Source organism: Hypanus sabinus, chromosome 26 (assembly GCF_030144855.1).
Source record: "Hypanus sabinus isolate sHypSab1 chromosome 26, sHypSab1.hap1, whole genome shotgun sequence".
NCBI lineage: Eukaryota > Metazoa > Chordata > Chondrichthyes > Myliobatiformes > Dasyatidae > Hypanus > Hypanus sabinus.
Window position 1 is genome coordinate 35,518,426 of NC_082731.1, and position 22,161 is coordinate 35,540,586.

Here is a 22,161-nt window from a genome sequence, read left to right on the forward strand (position 1 = left end):
GCTGACCTCACTATCCACTGCAGGGTCTTGCGATCCGAGATGGTGCAATTTCCGAACCAGGCAGTGATGCAGCTGCTCAGGATGCTCTCGATACATCCTCTGTGTCAAAACCCAAAAGAGAGAAATGTCAGACACTCAATGTGCAAGCAATAAGATCAAGCAAATGACGTTCAGACCTGAAGACCACGAAAGAGAGTCCGTTCACGGGCACAAAACTACAGCCTCAGATCAGCGCAGAGACGAGTAAACATCACGGAGCAACAAGCTGAACTGACCCAACCTTCAACTCAGGGCCCCAACTCCTGACCGTTTCAATCAAGCCCAGTGCTTAAATCACCATCCATACATCGGGTTCTGTCACTTCGATACGCTCTGGAACCTGGATCCCGCCATCTCGATTCAGCCTGTTCCTGACCTTTCCACCTTTCTGTGCAAGGTCCATATGCCTCTATTCCCTGCCTCTTCATCCACCTGTCGAAGTTTAATGGCTCTTAATCATTGTTTTCATATCCGCTTCCACCATCCTTCTGGTAACGTGATCCAGGCATCGAACACACTCTGCGTAATATACTGAGAGATCCAGACGCGAATTCATTTAATTACCATGTCCATTGATTATCCAGGTTCATTCCCCACCGCTGGCTGTAAGGAGTTTGCACATTCACCCTGACAGTTCGGAGTGTCACCACACTTTCCGGCATCAACACAGCCCTCCCAAGGAGCTCGACTTGCCTTGCACGTCTCTTTTAAACTTTAAATCTGCATTTAAGTTTCCCTCCTCCTCCTCCTCCTCGATATTTCCATCCACGGAGAAAGACTCTCATTGCATTTGGTATTGAGGGACAGTGCAGAGCACACCATGACACCAGCATTCAGGATATTTGACTGAACTTTAGTGATAACCCTGCTTGTACCTGCATTGTATTGATAACACTGTATGTAAACTCCTTCCATGTGAGATTGGCTAACAGAATGGCATAGGATTAACCCACTAACCAGTACAACATCTCCCCTTCTTGAAAAAAAAAGAAAAACTAGATGTATTTCTTATCTATAGAACTGCACTGAAATTATAATCACTTAAATCGAACACAACTGACTTCATTTTACCCATAGCATGTAACTTATTCTCCTTACATAAGGATACAAAAGAATTACCAGCATTGCCAAAGTCTTTCTCTTTATTTTTAATGATCCCTCACACTCTGTATTCCTCCATTTTTCAAGATTTTCAACTGTATTGCTAATTCTGCTTGTATATTATGTGAACTCTTCCCATGTGGGAGCGGCTAACTGAATGACATGGGATTAACTCATTAACTACCACAACAACTCTGACTTCCATTTAGGCCTGTTCCATTTTTGTTCATTTGTTGTGCAGGGAGGAGGCGTTTGGGAGTTGATGAGCGTACTGCCGTTCTTTGCTTTCCTGGCTATCTGGAGAAGAAGAATTTCAGAGTTCTATACTTTGATAATAAATGAACCCTTGGACCATCCACTCTAATATAATGTGTTTCTCAGCAACACACACAAAATGCTGGAGGAACTCAGCAAGTCAGGAAATACCTGTGGAAATGAACAAACAGTCAACAGTTCAAGCCAAGACTCTTCCTTGGGACTGGAAAGGAGGAGGCTTGATTCCAGAATAAAAAGGGTGAAGAGGACAATCTAGAAGGTGACAGGTGAAGCCAGATGGAGGGGGAGGGGATGAAGTAAGAAGCTGGGATGTGATGGGTGGAAAAGGTAAAGGACTCCAGAAGAAGGAACGTGATAGGAGAGAGAGTTTCCCAGCAAGCTGTCTTGCTTGACCTCAGAATATCCACTCAATGTGGCAAAAGTTTAAAGATCACAATCAAATTGATTCTTCTCCAGTGCCATCAAAAACAGGTCCTAAGTGTTGTTCAAGCACCACTAGATCATCAGTCCCAACCAAGAGTATTCAACAGATGTGTAGTCATTACCACAGCCCTGTTGACACAGCTTTGAGCCTGACCTCAGTGGCTGCCAGTTTAGCATTTGCACGTCCTCCTGGTGTCTACACGGGTTTCCCTCAAGCACTCCAGCTTTCTCCCAAATGCACTCAAAGACCACTTTATTAGGTCTACCTAACAAAGCAGCCACTGAGTGTATGCTTGTTGTCTTCTGCCCACCTACTTCAAGGTTCGACGTGTTGTGCGCTCAGCAATGCTCCATCACTGTGGACGCTGCATGGCAGGACAGGTTTTAGAAAGACCATACACTTCCAGAAAGGATTTCAATATTTGGGAGAGAGTTTTCCCAGAAAATCTGATGCCAAGATTAAAGAAGGTCCACAAATCAAACAGGTCATCAACGACAGGTAAATTGAAGAACTTCTAGTGGGACCGGAGAAAATCGCATGGAAGGAATTCAAGGATGTTGTTAAAAATTTCTTGGCAACTACAGAGCGCCAAACTACGTGCAGCTGGCTGACAACAAGCTTCAAGCATACAAAACCAGGAAGAGCAACACGTCACTAAAGATTCACTTTCTGCATTCCCATTTAGACTTCTTCCCTGCAAATCTTGGCACTGTCAGTGACGAGCACGGCAAAAGATTTCACCAGGACATTGCGGTATCATGACAACTGGAATCCATCAACACTGGCCGATTATTATTGGAGACTTCAGCGAGAAGCTTCAGACACTGAGTACAAATAAAAATCATCAACAAAACATTCTTAGATCAGTTGAACTATTGCAAAGCATCAGCACTGTTATGCAATTAAACCTATTATATTCAATAAAAGCTAATTTCTTGGTTCTCCAAATTCCTACATGATATGATTAGGCTGAAATTATACTGTGTTGAGCTTCAAGTGGTTTGTCATATACAAAAGGAATCCAATGAAGCAACACTTTTGAAAAATATTGCCATCCAATGTAATAAGCAAATTGCAATTCTATCGTAGAAGTGACAACATTGGAATTGCCTGCTCAGTCCAAGCCCAACACTCGATCAGCAGTCCCAGTGCAGTGTGTCCCTCTGAACCCTGGTATTGTCCCCTGCTGTTCAACCACCTGTCCAAACAGTTGGCAGGTTCACCTGCAGGAAGAAACTTAGACTGAACTATCACAGGAAGGGCCCACAGGACAACTATCCAGATCCCAGAGCTGGGAGCTAACCCGTTCAGCCTCCACTGCCACAGTGTTGTTGACTGCTGGTTCTCCTGTCACTGGAAGCATCAATACCACCATGTCTAAGAACAGCAGGGACAATAACTGGCTAGGAAGAAGGAAAGCAAATTAAGATAGATCCCAAAATATTGAATTTTAGAATAGAACAATTGGTGTCAAAAGATAGTTGTTATGAAAACATAAAATGACAGCCCATCAAATAATTACTTATGATACCCCAAGGTCTCTGCCTGGGTTTCACCCGACAAGGAACAGCAATGACCCAACAAAGAGCAATTGGCATGCCCCACTGAAAATACACCCTGCAGCACATAGGAATCCCAGGCATCGAAAATAACGTGCTAATTAAAACGAATTGAAGTGATAAAAACGAAGAAAGTATAACAATCCCCATGATCCCAAATGAGACACTTGCAGCACAAAGTGAAAACCCAGAGATGGTCCAAAGACAATTGGACATAAAAGATAAATGATCCAAGGGGAACAATTCACAAAATGACACCGAGAAAAAACAGCCAACCTACTGAATTTCTTTTTAAAAATGACCCCTGGTTGTAAAACTTAATGTCTTCAAACATTAAACTACTGCATTTTAGTAGTATAAAAATACCGTGGAGCGGTAGGGCTCCGAGGAGGATGGTAGAGCAGAAGAATCCAGGAATACACATCCATAATTCTTTCAAAGTGTTGTTACAGGTACAGTAGATAGGTTCATAAAGAGAGCATTTGTCACATTGGGCTTCATGAATCAAAGTATTCAGGACAAGAGTTGGGATGTTATGTTGACATTGTATAAGGACACTGAAGCCTAATTTGGAGCATAGTGTGCAGTTCTGGTCACCTAACTACAGGAAAGATGTCCATAAGATTGAACTAGTGCACGGACAATTTACAAGGATGTTGCTGGGATTTGAGGACCTGAGTTATAAGGAAAGGTTGAATAGGTTAGGACTTTATTCGCTGGAGCGCAGGAAAATGAGGGAGGTAGGCAAAATTATGAGGGGTACAGTTAGGGTAAACGCAAGCAGGCTTTCTCCACTGAGGTTGAGTGAGGCTAGGACTAGAGGTCATGGGTTAAAGGTGAAAGGCAAAATGCACAAGGGAAACAAGAGCAGGGATCTCTTGGGTGGGAGTGTGGAACGAGCTGCCAGCAGAAGCAGTGAATGCGGGTTTGATGTCACCACTTAAGAGAATTTTAGATAGGTACACAGAAGGAGGGTTGCAGTCCACGTACAAGTCGACAGGACATGGTAGAATAATAGTTCAGCATTGATCAGAGTTCTATGACTCAATGCCACTGCAATTTTACAACACTGAGTGGTCAAAGTATACAGTATACTTTAATACTTCAAAATTCAAAGTAAATTTAATATCAAAGTGTGTATATGTTACCATATACCTGTTGCAAGGACATGGCAGTGGAAATGAACACAGGCGTGGAGGCCAAGTCAGGAGGCGCTATTAACATAGCGAGCGTAGAGTCAATATCCAGGAGTGATGCTTGACCTAGACCTGAGAACCATGGACCAAGGTTACTCACACCAGAGTCCACCAGTGAACCGGCAGCTCCTGGTTGTGATCATAGGTCTTTATCCTGCATTTTCTGATGGAAAGCAGATGCTTGTAGTTAGTGGAACCTGGGAATGATTGGAAACTAAACGAGGTGATTGAGGCCCAATTCCTGAGGTAAATAGCCAGGTGGGCAATTGCCAGAAGTGACCATGACAATACTACCCTGAGATACACTTACAGAAATAAAAGAAATACAATAGAATTTATGAAAAACTATGCATATAGACTACCAAATGACCAACATGCAAACAAAGAGAAACTGTAAATAAAAAAATAATACTGAGAACCTGAATTGTAAGAAGTCCTTAAAAAGTGAGTCTATAGGTCACAGTTGTGAGGAGTTGTGAATGATATTATCCACGCGGTTTCACGTGCCTGATGGTAATAACTGTTCCTGAATCTGGTAGTGTGGAACCTAAGGCTTCTGCATTTCCTGACTGATGGCAGACTTGAGAAAAGAGCATGGCTTGGTCAACGGTGGATGCTGCTTTCTACCTTCGGAAGATGGCAGTCCCATTCCAGTCATAAAGCTGCCACACTTCCCAGTGTCCTCGCAAACCAGAAGGAGGCCATTCAGTTTACACGCAGTGGCCAGTTTATTAGGTACTCGTGTACACCTGCTCGTTAATGGAAATACCCAAACAGCCAATCATGTGGCAACAACTGAGTGCATACAAGAGCATAGACATGGTCAAGTAGTTTGCTGGTTGTTCAGACCAAACATCAGAATGGGGAAGAAATGTGACTTTTACTGTGGAATGATTGTCGGTGTTAGACACATTGGTTTGATGATCTCAGAAACAATTGACGTCCTGGGATTTTCACCCATGACAGGATCTGGAGCTTACAGAGAATGGCGCAAAAAACATAAAGTATCCAGTGAGCAGGTGAAAACGCCTCGTTGATGAGAGGGGTCAGAGGAGAATGACCAGACTGGTTCAAGCTGAGAAAAAAACGTGACAGATCTTACAGCCGTGGTATGCAGAAGAGCGTCTCTGGATGAGCAGCACATCGAACGTTGAAGTGGATGGGTTACGGCAGCAGGAGATCATGAACTTACACTTGGTGGCCACTTTATGAAGTAGAGGAGGTACCTAGTAAAATGGCCACTGAGTGTAGTTTCCATGGGTTTGAACTTTTCCAACCAGTCTACTGCTTGTCAAGAGTCCTGCTGAAGTCTACGTGGACCCACATCAACCCTGCCTGCTACTTCTTTACAAATTCCTGAGAGTTAATCCATCACAGTTGCCCTTCAATAAACCTAACCTGGCAGCGTTAATCTGCACCATCCAAAACAATGATTAATACCATCCTCTCGAATCCCTTCTCAATAATTTACACTGCAGCGGGGTTAGGTTGACTGACCTGCAATTACTCAATCTGGAGCTTTTTCTTGTCATTATCATTTCTCTAACACGCTGCCAGGGAAGATTGTAAAATGATAAACAGAATCTTGTCTATTCCTTCTTTGCTTCTCTTAACAGCCCAGGATACATATCATATTGTGCAGGCCTGGCAGTTTCATCTCCTAAACACCTCTCCCCAATACTGCCTCCCTCTCTGTATTATCTCTCATCCTCAGCCACATTCCATCAAGCATATCTACACAAAACTTTGTCACAGGAAAGCAGCATCCATCATCAGGGACCCCCACCACCCAGGACATGCTGCCGCCATCATGAAGAAGACACAGGGGTATCAGGACCCACACCACCAGGTTCAGGAACAGTTACAACCCCTCAACCATCAGGCTCTTGAACCAAAAGGGATAACTTCACACAACTTCACTTGCCCCATCATTGAAATGTTCCCACAACCTAAGGACTCTCATCTCATCTTCTCGATATTTATTGTTTATTTATGTATCATATTATTTCTTTCTTTTTTGTTGTCTTTTGACATTGGTTAAATGCCCAAGCTTGTGTTGTCTTTCATTAAATCTGTTGTGGTTATTACTCTATTATGGATTTATTAAGTATGCCCAGAAGAAAATGAATCTCAAAGTGACATATGTGAACTTTGGTAATAAATTAACTTTGAACTTTGAACATTTCTTACTTAAGGTGTACATGGCCAAACTTTTTTACAAGGCAAACTGTACATTAAAAGCAATGTCTGCCTGTTCCGCTCCCACAGGTTTAGATCATAAGACGTAGGGACACAATTTGGCCATCGTGCTCTGCCATTCCATCATGGCCGATTTATTATCCCTCTCAGCCCCATTCTCCTGCCACCTCTCCGTAACCTTTGACGCCCTCACTAATCAGCCTCCACTTTAAATACACCTAATAACTTGTCCTTCACAGTATATGGAGCTGGCAGTTTAATCTTATAGTCAGCATGTTGCCAATAATATGTCATCCATACCCATTCAACACTGAAAGCAGAGTTTTCTGTAATTCCACAGATTCTTTCGCCTTCTGGGTGAAAGAAATTCCTCCACAACTCTTTTAAATAATATCCTTGGTACCTATTATGCACCTTGGTTTCTATTTCAAATCAAGTTATTTCCAAATGGTGACCAGACCAACTGAATGTACCGGTATCTGTCCTCCTCTTTTCTTGCATTATATCGATGACTGCATCGTGCACACATGTTGAGCTCGTCGACTTCATTAATTTCGCCTCCAACTTTCACCCCGCCCTCAAATTCACCTGGTCTATTTCCAACACCTCCCTCCCCTTTCTAGATCTTTCTGTTTCTATCTCTGAAGACAGCCTATCCACCGACGTCTACCACAAACCTACAGACTCCCACAGCTACCTGGACTATTCCTCCTCCCACCCTGTCTCCTGCAAAAATGCTATCCCTTTCTCTCAATTCCTCCACCTCCACCGCATCTGATCTCAGGATGAGGCCTTTCATTCTAGGACAAAGGAGATGTCTTCCTTTTTTAAAGAAAGGGGCTTCCCTTCGTCCACTATGCCCTCCATCGCATCTCCCGTATTTCACGCACCTCTGCCCTCACCCCATACCCCCGCCAGCCCACCAGGGATAGAGTACCCCTGGTCCTCATCTATCACCCTACCAGCCTACAGATCCAACGCATAATCCTCCGTAACTTCCGCCACCTCCTACGGGATCCCCCCACCAGACACATCTTCCCTTCCCCCCCACTCCCGACTTTCAGCAGGGATCTCTCCCTTGTCCATTCATCCCCCCCATTCCTCCCCACCGACCTCCCTCCAGGCACTTATCCCTGCAAATGGAAGAAGTGCTATACTTCTTCCCTCACCACCATCCTAGGCCCCAGACAGTCCTTTGATACATTGGGGAGACCCGCCGCAGACTGGGAGACCATTTCGCCGAACACCGGCGCTCGGTCCTCCAGCAGTGGCGGGATCTCCCTGTGGCCATGCACTTCAATTCCATAGACCACTCCCACTCCGATATGTCTGTCCATGGCCTCCTCTACCATCAAGGTGAGGCCACACGCAGGTTCATGGAGCAACATATCTCCCACCTAGGTAGCCTCCTACCTGCCGGCACGAACATCCAACTCACTGACCTCCGTTGATACCCCTGCCCCCCCCCCTTACCTATAATAATTTTAGTCTGGTTCTCTTTCTCTCTCTTTCTCCCCGCTCACTATAATCTCCCCCAGCCCTACCTTTCTTTCTCTTTTATTTCCCATAATTCTCCACCTTCCCCCTAGCCCATTTCCCTTCAGCCTATCACTTCCCAGCTCTCTACTTCATCCCTCCCCCCACTTCTTATCCCCCCTGGACCATCCCATGTTACTTCACTCCTGATGAAGGGTTTCGGCCCGAAACATCGTCACTACCTCCTCCCATAGATGCTGTCTGGCCTGCTGAGTTCTGCCAGCATTTTGTGTTTTTATGAATGTACTTCTGAGCTTTTTGTTTCAATTTTGGCTATGTGACTGTGGGAATTTCCTGATTTGGCTCTCTAGTCAGTGATTCACACACAAAGCAGTGGTACAGCACAGGTTCCCAGTACTGAGAGGTTCTACCCACTCAGAACATTGAATCCACGAAACAAGAGATTGTTTCTGCCTTCATAAATCAAATAATTGAGTACAGGAGACGGGATGTTTTGTTGAAGTTGGTGAGACCGAATTTGGAGTATTGTGTCCAGTTTTGGTCACCTACAGGAACGGTTGAAAGAGTACAGAGAAAATTTACAAGGATGTTGCCTGGTCTGGAGGACCTGGGTTTTAAGGAAAGATTGAATAGGTTAGGACTTTGTTTCTTGGAAGATAGAGGAGAGTTGATAATAAGGGGTAAAAGTAGGTTAAATGCAAGCAGTCTTTTTCCACTGAGGCTGGATGGGTCTACAACCAGAGGTCACGGGTTGACTATGAAAGGTGAAAAGTTTAAGGGGAACTTGAGGGGAAAATTCTTCACTTAGTGCAATGTGAGAGTAGGGATTGAGCTGCTAGTGCAACTGGTGAATGAAAGCCCGATTTCAACGCTTAAGTGAAGTTTCAATAGGTACATGGATGGTAGGGGTATGGAGAGCTATGGCCCTAGTGCTGGTTGACATTAGTAAGCAGTTTAAATGGTTTCAGCATGGACTAGATGGGCCGAGGGGCCTACTTCTGTGTCGTACTTCTCTATGACTCGATTCTGCTAAGTTTAGTGACTAACATGTCTGTGAACGTTGAAGCATCTGAAACATTCGCCACAGCTACCACTGAGGAGCCCAGAGTATGTCAGATCCAGTAAAGGACAAAGCCCTTTGTCAAGCATTGGTCCTCTCCAGAATGTGCTCAAAGCTAATATGTATATTTCATATTTCCTTACTACACAGAAGGAAGCTATTCCTTCCATCAAGTCAATGCTAGCACACAGAGGGATCCTGTTCCACTATTAGTTTTCTCCTCAACCTATTCTCTCCACATTCCTGTTCACCTCCCCCAGATTCTACCACTCCCCTAGGGACATATATAAATAACTCAGATTAATGGAGGATCAAAGGGATCTTGATGTCCAAGTCCATAGGACACTCAAAGCTTCTGCGCAGGTTGACACTGTGGTTAAGAAGGCATACGGTGCATTGGCCTTCATCAACCGTGGGATTGAGTTTAAGAGCTGAGAGGTAATCTTACAGCGATTTTGGACCCTGGTCAGACCCCACTTGGAGTACTGTGCTCAGTTCTGGTCCCTCACTACAGGAAGGATGTGGAAACTATAGAAAGGGTGCAGAGGAGATTTACAAGGATGTTGCCTGGATTGGAGAGCATGCCTTATGAGAACAGGTTGAGTGAACTCGGCCTTTTCTCCTTGGAGCTGCGTAGGATGAGAGGTGACCTGATAGAGGTGTATAAGATGATGAGAGGCATTGATCGTGTGGATAGCCAGAGGCTTTTTCCAGGGATGAAATGGCTAATACAAGAGGGCACAGTTTTAAGGTGCTTGGAAGTAGGTACAGAGGAGAAGTCAGGGGTACGTTTTTTACATAGAGAGTGGTGAGTGTGTGGAATGGGCTGCCGGCAACAGTGGCAGCAGATATCTGCAATATCTGCAACAGCAGATATAAGGGTCCTTTAGGAGGCTCCTGGATAGGTACATAGAGCTTAGGAAAATAGAGGGCTATGGGTAATTTCTAAAGTGTGTGCATGGTCAGCACAGCAATGTGGGCCGAAGGGCCTGCATTGTGCTGTAGGCTTTCTATGTTTCTATGTTTCTAATTAAGGTTCCTGCACAGTAAAATGGTTCAAATTATTCAATTTAATAACAGAGAATATATACAGTATACACCCTGAAACTCTTATTCTTCACAGAGACTATAGTAATTACGGCTGTAACTTTATACATTGCACCGTACAGCTGCAACAAAAAAAAATAAATTTCATGACATGTGTGAGGGATGATAAACCTGATTCTGATATGGGTCTCTGGTGTTGACTGAGAGTGGGAAGGGGGCCGGGATTTGGGAATCATGGTTGGAAGAAATGGGAAGGGAGAGGGGGGCACCAGGGAGACATTCTGTAATGATCAATAAACCAATTGTTTGGAATCAAATGACCTTGCCCGGTGTCTCAGATGTGTGCACCCACACCTCTCACCTCACACCTGAACTCCTTCTCTGCCAGCTGCCCCCTCCTGAGGCACGCCACCCTCGCCATTCCCCACATACTTTGCTCCCACCAGATTCACAAACTCGCTCTCCACTCCTCTTTGACAAATACAATAGTGTGCAAAAGTCTTGGGCACCCGAGCTATATAGATATGTGTGCCTAAGACTTTTGCACAGCGTTGTATATACTAATACATAGCTAGTTAACCTGCCAATCCACTCATCTTTAGGATGTGGTAGGAAACCAGGGCACCTGGGGAAAACCCACATAGTGACAGCAAGAACACGTAAACCCCACACAGTTAGGAATAAACCTGGTTGATGAAATTGTGAGGGAACAACTGTCCCAGATGCACAACTGTGCTAATACTCTGGCACTTTGTCCACACCCCATGTCATTCCAGTTTATTTTGGAGAAAATTCCCTGACAACAACTGAAAGGAAAACAAACTTAATTCCATACTGGTGAGTTCTTTTATTTTGGACACAACAACACAGGGAAAGGCCCTTCAGCCTATCAGATATACACTGACCATTGGCCATTCATTTACACTAACCTTACAGGAATCCAACAATTTTAATTTTTCCACATTCTCATTTATTCCCTTCAGATTCTACCACGCAGCTACACAAATGCACGCACAGTGGATTCCAGTTAATTGGTTCATGACATGTGTGAGTGATGATAAACCTGATTCTGATATGGATCTCTGTTGTTGACTGAGAGTGGGAAGGGGGCAGGGAGAGAGGAATCATGGTTGGGAAAATGGGAGAGGGGCCAGTACATTTTGGCACAATTAAAAGGCTGCCCCAATTAGTTGAAGTTTCATAGAAGTAGTTAAAAAGGTATTTTTTAAAAATACTACCGTTTAACAGAGTAACGAATTATGTATTTCAATAAAATAAAGTGCAAGCAAATTAGAACACAATCAATGCTACTACAGTACTATAACACAGTGTATTAGTTCCTAATTGTTATCGACAGAAGAATTCACCCAGTGCATGCTGTTGTGTTCTTTTAACTGACTGTAAATGAACAAATTGGCACCCCGGTGTAGATCTGATTGACGACCCCATCTCGCTCCTCCTGGGCTTTACTACAGCTACCAAAAAAAACTGACAGCCGCAAATAGACTCAGATGTCGACATGCCAAAGCAGCACAAACACTACACCGATGGGGTACCCAGCAAACCCCCAGCTTGCCCCTGTGGTGCCCCAACCCAGGATCTCTATTTGGTCCAAACATGCCCTCAAGATTTATGGTGGCTTCACCATGGTCCACAAGCTAGAGGAGTGACAAAACCAATTAAAAGTTTGAAGAGAAAAACCATGGCCATACGAAACAACAGCAATGAACACAATCAGTACAGACAACTATAGTAGAGAATGGACTGCCTTCATACAATGCTATCAACAACTACATCCTCCAAGCCTTTATTTTCATTGCAACATTCAAGATGATTGCCGATACCTTCAAATTCTTTGTAGTCCTTAAGGAGTGAAATTGCTTCATTTTCAGTCCCAGCCATTTCTGGCATCTCCAAGCCTGAATGTTTGAAACTGCAGTGAACAAAACGGTTCCAAAATGCCTTACTGTTTATTTCTTACCATGTCAGTGACAGAAATCAGTGCTTTTTGAACACAAGTGCACACAAGTGACACTATTTAAAAACTGTTTACTCTAGGCACCTGTAGCATTTAATGGCTACACAAGTGCACGCGTCTGATGCTGGTTGGAAATGGTTTGGCAGCAGTCTCCTTCCCCAATTAAGCGGCCAAATAAATTAGTGAAGTCCCGGCAATCTTCTCAATTAGTTTTTGTTCTTTAAGTGTTGTCCCAAATAAGCAGCTGGCCCAACGAACTGAATTGCACTGTATTTGGAATGTTAAAGTGTGGGTGTAAGCTACACATTAACACAGTTTTATTTTATATGAGTATGTTCTTTCTCATAAAAATTGTCCAAAATTTATGATTTTGTTGCAAATGTTGCTGCAAGTTTTTTACTGCACCTGTTCACAGATGTACTCATGCAACTGTCATTAAACTCAACTTTCAAAGAAAGTCCAAAGTAAATTATTCGTACGTCACCTTATACTACCCTGAGATTCATTCTCCTGCAGGCACTCACAGCAGATATGAAGAAATACAATAGAATCAATGAAAAACTACACATAAACAAAGACGGACAAACAGCCAACCTGCAAATACAAAAAAAAGGAAAGAAAGAAAGAAAGAAAGAAAGAAAGAAAGAAAGAAAGAAAGAAAGAAAGAAAGAAAGAAAGAAAGAAAGAAAGAAAGAAAAGAAAAGAATATTAAGGACATTAAGTGTAGAGTCTTGATAAGGTGAGTCCATAGGTTCAGTGTTTACGAGAAATCGTGCATAAATTGAGGTTTGCACAGACACATGCAGTAGCTGCACTAAATTTATGTGCCTTCTGGCTTGGAATTACAAAGAGCAGAAAATATCCCATTTACTAATGCCTGCTTCATTTTAATTTCCCCAAAATAGCTTGCCCTCATTTCTATAACTCTGCTAATCCTTCAATAATATTAGTTGTTTATTAATGGAATATAATTCTAAAATGCTGATTGCTATGGTATGAAATGTGACCATGGCTTTAGATTGTGATGACCCGACATTAAGAGCATGGCTCTAGGTAGATTTTGGCCAGTCGTATTCAGATATCAAATTCTGCCGGCCTTCGGACTTATTAGCAAATGAATATTTCAGTGATTGCAGGTTTTTTTTCATTCATACTCAAAAGATGCAGCACTTGATGCTTGATTCAATCAGCTGGTAAATTGTGCTTGTACAAATGAGCCACCTCCATCCACATGCCTTACTTAGTGAAGGAACTGAGAATGGAGGCAGGGGGTCAAAGGCTTCCTCCAAAGGTCCTACTTAACTGTGACAAAAGGCCTAGGCAAGGATAGTAACTAGAATTGAGACATGATTTCTAGACTGAGGCAAGAATGGGGTTCTTGACTAGACGCTATACGAAAACCTGATGAGTCCGGACGAGAATCGGTCATAACGAAACGGCAGAGCAGTCTTGATGGGCCAGATGGCCTAATTCTGCTGCTATACCTTATGGCATGCTTCTCTGAAAGCATAGTCGTTGACCTGGTAGAGACACCGCCTCAGCTTTACAGCGATCCAGGTCCAATCCAGAGTGGAGCTCGCAGGTTCCCAAAGTTCAGAGTACATTGATTATCAAAGTATTTACACCATATACATCTTCTTGCAGGCAGCCGCAAAACAAAGAAATGCAATAGAGTTCATGAAAAACCCACACCAAAAATGGTTCAATGCTTCAAAGCTTCCAATTAACATCAGCGAACAGTCCTACAACTTGAAACTCTTACTCTGCACAGACCTCCGCAAAACAGAAGAAATTCCTCGAAGGATGAATGAAAGAAACATAGAACCCCAAAGCCCCCCTCCCCTTTCCACACACAAGCAGCATTAAAGCATCCACCTACACCCTCCCCTTCCCCCACTTATTCCAGCAGAAAACATCAGCCTCCCACCTTGCAAACGATAGCAAAGCCCACAAAGAGACTCTGATCTAAGAGTCCATCAAAAAATCACTGTTCATCTCAACCGTTCGACATCCCACGGGCTCTATCTCTCTCTCACTAGTGAGGGAGAGGGGGGTATCACTCCCGCCAAGGTGAGGGGAGCGGCCAACAGCTCGCTGTTTTGATGTTACAGTCTGCAGGGTTGTTCTAGAATTCCCCCAACTCGCCATTGAGAGAGAGAGAGGGAGAGAGAGAGGGAGAGAGAGAGAGAGAGAGAGAGAGAAAGAGAGCAAGTGCCAAAAGACAGTCAAATATTCCCCTCTCCCTGCCCCCTTCCCACTCTCAGTCCACAATAGAGACCCAGATCAGAATCAGGTTCATCATCACTCAGGTATATCATGAAATCTGTTTTATTGTGACAGCAGTACAGTGCAATAGATAAAATTACTACAATACTGTGCAAAAGTCTTAGGCACCCTAGCTATATATATGCAAGCCAAAGATCTTTGCACAGTGCTGTATGTATATGTCACCATATACTACATAAAGATACCTTTTTTTGCAGGGTAAAAAGAAAGAATAAATCATCCAAACAATAAAAAATAATACACTGAACATGAACGTGAACTGCAGGGTGAGCCCACAGCCGCAGAGCCAGGTTCAGCGCTGAGGCAAAAGCAGTTGATTGCTGGCCACAACTGCTGAGATAATTCAGCACCGGGGCGAACAAAGCCTCAGGAGTTAGTTAGTGAGCTGAACAGTTGTGATCCTGTGGGTTTCCCGCAGGTGCTCCGGTTTCCTCCCGCATCCAAAAATATGCGTAGGATCCAAGTCAAAGTAAACTTATTATCAAGGTGTGTATATGGTACTGTGTAAAAGTCTTGGGCGCGCGCGCACACACACACACACACACACACACACACACACACACACACACACACACACACATATATATATAGCTAAGGTGCCTAAGACTTTTGCACTGTACTGTATTTGTCAACGTGGAACAGAGAGTAAGATTGTAAATCTGGCGGGAGCAAAGAATGTTAGGAATGGTGAGGGTGGGTGTGGGATAGGAGGCAGAGATGGAGTGCCAGGTATGGGTGTGAGACACCAGGAGCCCCTGAGACACCAGACAAGGTAATCTGATTTCAAACAATTGGTTTATTGATCATTACAGAATGTCTCTCTGGGGCTCCCCACCCTCTCCACTTCCCCTTCCCCTTTTCCCAACCATGATGCCCCTCTCCCTGCCCCCTTCCCACTCTCAGTCCACAATTGAGACCCAGATCAGAATCAGGTTTATCATCACTCACATATGTCATGAAATTTGTGTTTTATTTGTGGCAGCAGTACAGTGCAATACATAAAATTACTACAGTACTGTGCAAAAGTACCCTAGATAAATATATGTGTGCCAAACATCTTTGCACAGTGCTGTATGCATATATCACCATAGACTCCCTAAAGATACATTTTCTTGCAGGCATTCTCAGTCAAACAAAAAAATACAATAGAATCAATGGAAAACTGCACACGAGGACTGACAATCAACCGATGTGCAAAAGAAGACAAACTATGCAAATATAAATAGATAGATATAAAGATAAATAATAAACAAATATGCAAATAGATAAATAAATATGTAAATAGATAAATAAATAAATGCATACATACATAAATAAATCAACAAACCAAGAGCTTGAGTTGTAGAATTCTTGAAAGTGAGCCCATGTATTGTGGAATCAGTTCAATGTTGAGGTAAGTGAAGTTATCTAGGCTGGTTCAGAAGTCTGATGGTTGAAGAAAATAACTGTTCCTGAACTGGATGGTGTGGGACCGAAGACACCTATACTTTCATCCTGATGGTGGCTGCGAGAAGAGAGCATGGTCTGGATGGCGGGGGTCCATGATGGCGGATTCTGCTTTACTGAGGCAGCGCTCCATGTTGGTGTGCTCAATGGTGGTGAGGGCTTTGTCTGTGATGGGTTGGGCTGTGTCCACTCGTAGGTTAATGTCCCTGGCGTATCTGGGTGGTGCTGATAAACTGATGGGAATAGGGGCAGAATAAAATGGGATTAGTGTAGAATTGGTGTGTGAAAGGTTGATAGTCTCAAGACTTAGAGGGGGTGAAGGGCCTGTTTCTATTTTGAAGGACCCAATGATGCGGAAACCCAGTGATAAACTGTAGAGAATAGGTCTAGATGAGAAAGCTGTGCTGAAATTAAATTCTTTTTCCAAGATTTCCCATCAGTATAACCTCCTTCTTTCTGCACTTAAGGTTGTTATAGCCAGGGATGCTAATGGAAACAAGCTCCCTCTACCTATTAAATGCTTCCAATGGCGTGCATCTCAAATAGCCTCTGACAACCAAGTCCAGCTCCTGGCCTTAGCTACTAAGCCTGACAGAACTACACCTACTTGCAGGAGAAGGGGAAATGTTGGGGTACTGGCGCCTTAAAACCAGTCATTTCGGGCAGATGGGGCTCGTCAGCTGTGGTTGGCAGCTCATCTAGGAGAAGGAAAACTGATCTCAAACTTCCTTGTGGCTGCACCCACTCATGGGGTAGGCTTTGGGAGTAAACCTCTGAGGGAAAAAATCCAGAGCTGGAGTCCCTAAGCTAAATTCAGTGCTGACCGGCAACTCCTGCTGGTGCCAAACTGTATCAGTCTCTGCCATTCCTTTAGGATCATCAGATGTATGGAAAGGAGTGGCTTACTACATGGGTGGCAGCTTGCTCTCCATATTTCCCTCCCCAGGCTGCCATATCCAGACAGTCAGGACACAACATCCATGGCTGACCATGGCAAGTGGTTTCCTCCATACCCATTTTTCAAAGAGTAAATGGACTTGCACAGGATTTTGACAAACCAAACTCACCAAATTTTATCAACAGTTTAATATCAGAAAAAGTCCAGATCATTGTAAACTCAGCAGTCTATTACTGCTCTCATCTATTGTTTAATCTGGTCTTTAAATTTATGATAATCGACACGGCCAAGAAGCAATATTAAGCAGCTGGAGGAACTCGTTTATTTTTCTGCTCCAAATTTCACCACCTGTAGTCTCTTGAATCTCCAAAACAGAACAACAATTTTTTTTAAATGTTGCTTCCTCAGAATTATTTGCTTGTTTATGATAGACCATTTGAAGCTGAACAAAAATATACCTTCAACCCACTTGCATCGCATAGGAATTTGGAGAAACAAGAAATTAACTTTCATTGAATATAATGTGTTTAATTGCATAATGGTGCTGACATTTAGTTCAACTAAGCTAAAAATATTTTGTTGATAATTTTCGTTTGAACTCAGTCTCTGAGGCTGCTCGCTTATGTGCCTTACAATAATCAGCCAGCACTGATGGATTCCATTTCCCCTGATACTGTTTCTCCATGACGGCAATGTCCTGGTGAAACTTTTCACTGGGCTCATCCTTGACAGCGGAGAGATTTGTTGAGAAGAAGTCTAAATGAGAATGTAGGAAATGAATCTTTAGTGTCATATTGCACTCCATGGTTTCACCTTACATTGTGGGCAACATTTTAATTGACTTGAAATCACAAATTCAGGATATATTTTAAAAAGGCTGCACGATAAGGAAATTTCCTGGTGATTTTTCATGCTCAGCAGCCCCAAATCCATAAGATGCACCAGAAGTATTTAGGAAGCAAAATCTTTGTTGTCCAGTGTAATATTAATTTGCTGAATGCAAGGCACTTCTGTATATTGGTCAATGGGAACTACTGGACAAAGTCACCTCGCTGATAACAGACAGAGTGTGAACACCTACGCTCAGTCCGCCAGAGAAAGCAGGATCTCCCAGTGGCCACACATTTTAATTCCACATCCCATTCCCATTCTGATATGTCTATCCATGGCCTTCTCTACTGTCAAGATGAAGCCACACTCAGGTTGGAGGAACAACACCTTATATACCGGCTGGGTAGCCTCCAACATGATGGCATGAACATTGACTTCTCTAACTTCCGTTAATGCCCCTCCTCCCCTTCTTACCCCATCCCTGATATATTTAGCTTTTTTTCCCCCTTGCTCCTTTTTTTTCTCTCTTTCTGCCCATCACTCTGCCTGTTCTCCATCTCCCTCTGGTGCTCCCCTTCCTCTTTCTTTCTCCCGAGGCCTCCCGTCCCGTGATCCTCTCCCTTCTCCAGCTCTGTATCCCTTTTGCAAACCACCTGTCTGGCTCTCAGCTTCACCCCACCCCCTCCGGTCTTCTATCATTTCACATTTTCCCCTCCCCCTCTTACTTTCAAATCTCTTACTATCTTTCCTTTCAGTTAGTCCTGACGAAGGGTCTCGGCCCAAAACATCGACAGTGCTTCTCCCTATAGATGCTGCCTGGCCTGCTGTGTTCCACCAGCATTTTGTGTGTGTTGTTGTTAACGTTGACAGTGCTTCTCCCTATAGATGCTGCCTGGCCTGCTGCGTTCCACCAGCATTTTGTGTGTGTTGTTGTTAACGTCGACAGTGCTTCTCCCTATAGATGCTGCCTGGCCTGCTGCGTTCCACCAGCATTTTGTGTGTGTTGTTGTTAACGTTGACAGTGCTTCTCCCTATAGATGCTGCCTGGCCTGCTGCGTTCCACCAGCATTTTGTGTGTGTTGTTGTTAACGTCGACAGTGCTTCTCCCTATAGATGCTGCCTGGCCTGCTGCGTTCCACCAGCATTTTGTGTGTGTTGTTGTTAACGTTGACAGTGCTTCTCCCTATAGATGCTGCCCGGCCTGCTGCGTTCCACCAGCGTTTTTTTTTGAGAGTGTGATGATGCTTATCCAACCTTGGGTCAGAAAGTTGAAATACATGAAGTCATCCAACAACTGCAACTTAGAGACAGAAGGACATTCTTGTAACCTTCGACTCTTAATTCATCCAAAAACAGGACCTATAGCTCTGATCAAAGTCGCCAGCCTACTCACTAACAACTGGAGTCAAGTCAAGTTTAGAGCCACATGCACAAGTACAGCAAGGTACAAGAGTTCTGTTTGGTAACTTCAAAACATTAAACCAATTCAAAGGAAGACAGGGGAGTCCAAAATGTGGGACTAACTTCAAGCTTACTTTAAGCCAGGTGTGCACGTATCATGTGGTAGTGTGGTTTTATATATTTATTTATTGAGCTGGTAGGCCTTTCCGACCTTGGAGTCGTGTGACCCAGAAATCCCCCGATTTAATCCAAGCCTAATCATGGGACTATTTACAGTGACCAATTAACCTACCAACCGGTTCGACTTTGGACTGTGGGAGGAAACTGGAGCACCCGGAGGAAACCCATGCAGTCATGGGGATAACGTACAAACAGGCAGTGGCAGGAATTGAACCTGGGTCACCAGTACTGTAACTGGTTGTGCTAACCACTACACTACACTACATGATGATGTATGCAATTCAAGTATTTATAAATATGACATGTAATTAACTATTTAAACAAACATTAATGCTTAAATTATATATATATAAATATTACTGAAATATTAAGTACACAAGAAGTTTGATGAAAAAACTTGCTTACAACAGTATCACCAGCATGAAGGTACAGACAACACACAGATTATGCACTATACATAAGTTAGAATCAATTGTACTATTATATATCATCATCATTACGTGCTATGTCCTATGACGTGGGTGATCATGGTCTACGTGACCATGATTGTTCTTGGGAAATATTTCTACAGAAGTGGTTTGCCATTGCCTTCTTCTGGGCAGTGTCTTTACAAGATGGGTAACCACCCGCCCCCCCCCCCAGCCATTATCAATGCTCTTCAGAGATTGCCTGCCTGGTGTCAGTGGTCACATAACCAGGATTTGTGATCTGCACCGGCCGCTCGTACGACCATCCACCACCTGCTCCCATGGCTTCTCATGACTCTGGTGCTACACTTTGCCCAATGGTGACCTGCAGGCTAGCGGAGGGAAGGTTCACCTTACACCTCCTTGGGTAGAGAAGTATCTCCACCCCACCACCCAGTACGTCAGTAAAGAGAGAACAAAGAAGACTGCTTAACGACAAGATTTCACTGCAAAACAAAAAACACAATCAGAGACAAGTCCATGGTAGTGCAAGAGATGGTCTGTAGTGCTCTGTTGCTTAGGGTTTAGGTTGTACAAGTAGGTTCAAGAGTCTCATGCTTGTAGCAAAAAACATCCTGAACCAGGTGTTGTGGAACTTCCAGCTTCCTTGCCTCCTGCCTGACGGTAGCAACAGGAAAAGTTTGAACAGGTGCTTGGTGTCAGCAGAAACTCAATGGTTTGAAGGGTACATTCCTTGGAGTGAAGAAGATTGAGGGCAGATTTGATAGAGGTATATAAAATTATGAGGGGTATAGATAGGGTAAATACAAGCAGGCTTTTTCTACTGAGGTTGGGTGGGACCACAACTAGAGGTCATGGGTTGAAGGTGAAAGGTGAAAAGTTTAAGGGGAAGGTTCTTCACTCAGAGGGTCGTGGGAGCGTGGAATGATCCACCAGTGCAAATGGTGCATGTGAGCTCGATTTCAACACTTAAGAGAAATTTGGATAGGTACACAAAGGTAGGGGTATGGAGGGCTATGGCCCCAGTGCAGGTACAAAGGGAGTAGGCAGTTTAAATGGCTCAGCATGGACTGGACGGGCCACAGGACCTGTTTCTGTGCCATGCTTTTCTATGACTCAATGAATGATGGAGATAAGGTATTTACTTCTCCCGTTCACACTGAGTTATTCCCTACGGCTAATAAGACAAGAATGTGTTTTGGCTGCATTCTAAGACAGTTTCAAAGATGATTTGATTTTCTGCCGATTATCCCAAAATGTTTCAGAGACTCTGCTGTTTGCACCTTGACTGACCCATTTCCGACACAACATCAGTATCTTCCAAAGCACTGAACTGAGTATAAAACACTTTTCAACTTCTGCATGTCCCGAAAAACCTGCAGAAATGCAAGCTCTTCTCAGATACAATCCACAGCTTTGTTCCGTCAATAGGAGGGACATGTGATTCAGGAATTGTGGATCAGCAGGCAGTATTGCCTTAAGAGATCCCAACAGAGGAGAAAGGACAATTAGAATATTCTTGACTTAAAGGAAGAAACTCCTTGTTCAAACTTTGAGTTCAGTTGCCCCGATGTCCAAACGTCATATGGCACTTACGAGGGGTGATTGATTAGTTTGAGGCCTAAGGTAAAAGGAGTCAATTTTAGAAAACCTAGAACATTTATTTTTTCTACATGTTCACACTTAGTCCAGCGGTCGTGGAGCATACGGATCCCTTCTTTGTAGAAGTCGGCGTCTTGGACCTCCAGAAGTGCTCCACAGCAGGGGGTGATTGATAAGTTCATGGCCTGAGGTATACGATGTTATTAACTTCAAACTTTCCGCATTCACTCAAAGAGTTGACCTGCACGTGCATGTAACGAGAGCTGTATAACTCATCTCCTTCTACCTTAAGTCACGAACTTATCAATCACCCGTGCTGTGGACCACTTCTACAAAGAAGGGATCCGTATGCTCCACGACCGCAGGACTAAATGTCCGGGGGCGGGGGGGGGGGGACTATGTTGAAAAATAAATATGCTACGTTTTCTAAAGTTGACTCCTTCTACCTTAGGCCACAAAATTATCAATCACCCCTGGTAAATCAATTGAACCTTGGGACCTTGGGTCTTTCTCGCGTTCAGAAATAGGCCACATCAAATTGCCTTCAAGTCCAGACTACTATTGAGATTATCATTTTGCGGCTGCCCGTTGGGAGATGAATCTCAAGGTTCATGAGCAAGATGAGATGTCAGGTGTTAATGATCTTAAACATGAGAAGTTCTGCAGATGCTGGAAATCCAGAGCAACACATGCAAAACGCTGGAGGAACTCAG

At 43.7% G+C, this 22,161-nt stretch overlaps 1 protein-coding gene across 1 annotated transcript in view; it reads right to left on the minus strand.

The window, feature by feature from the left end:
• LOC132381432 (sodium/calcium exchanger 3-like) overlaps nucleotides 1–22,161 on the minus strand; it is a 587,903-nt gene that overhangs the window by 167,474 nt on the left and 398,268 nt on the right. The gene's annotated exons all lie outside the window — the stretch shown is intronic.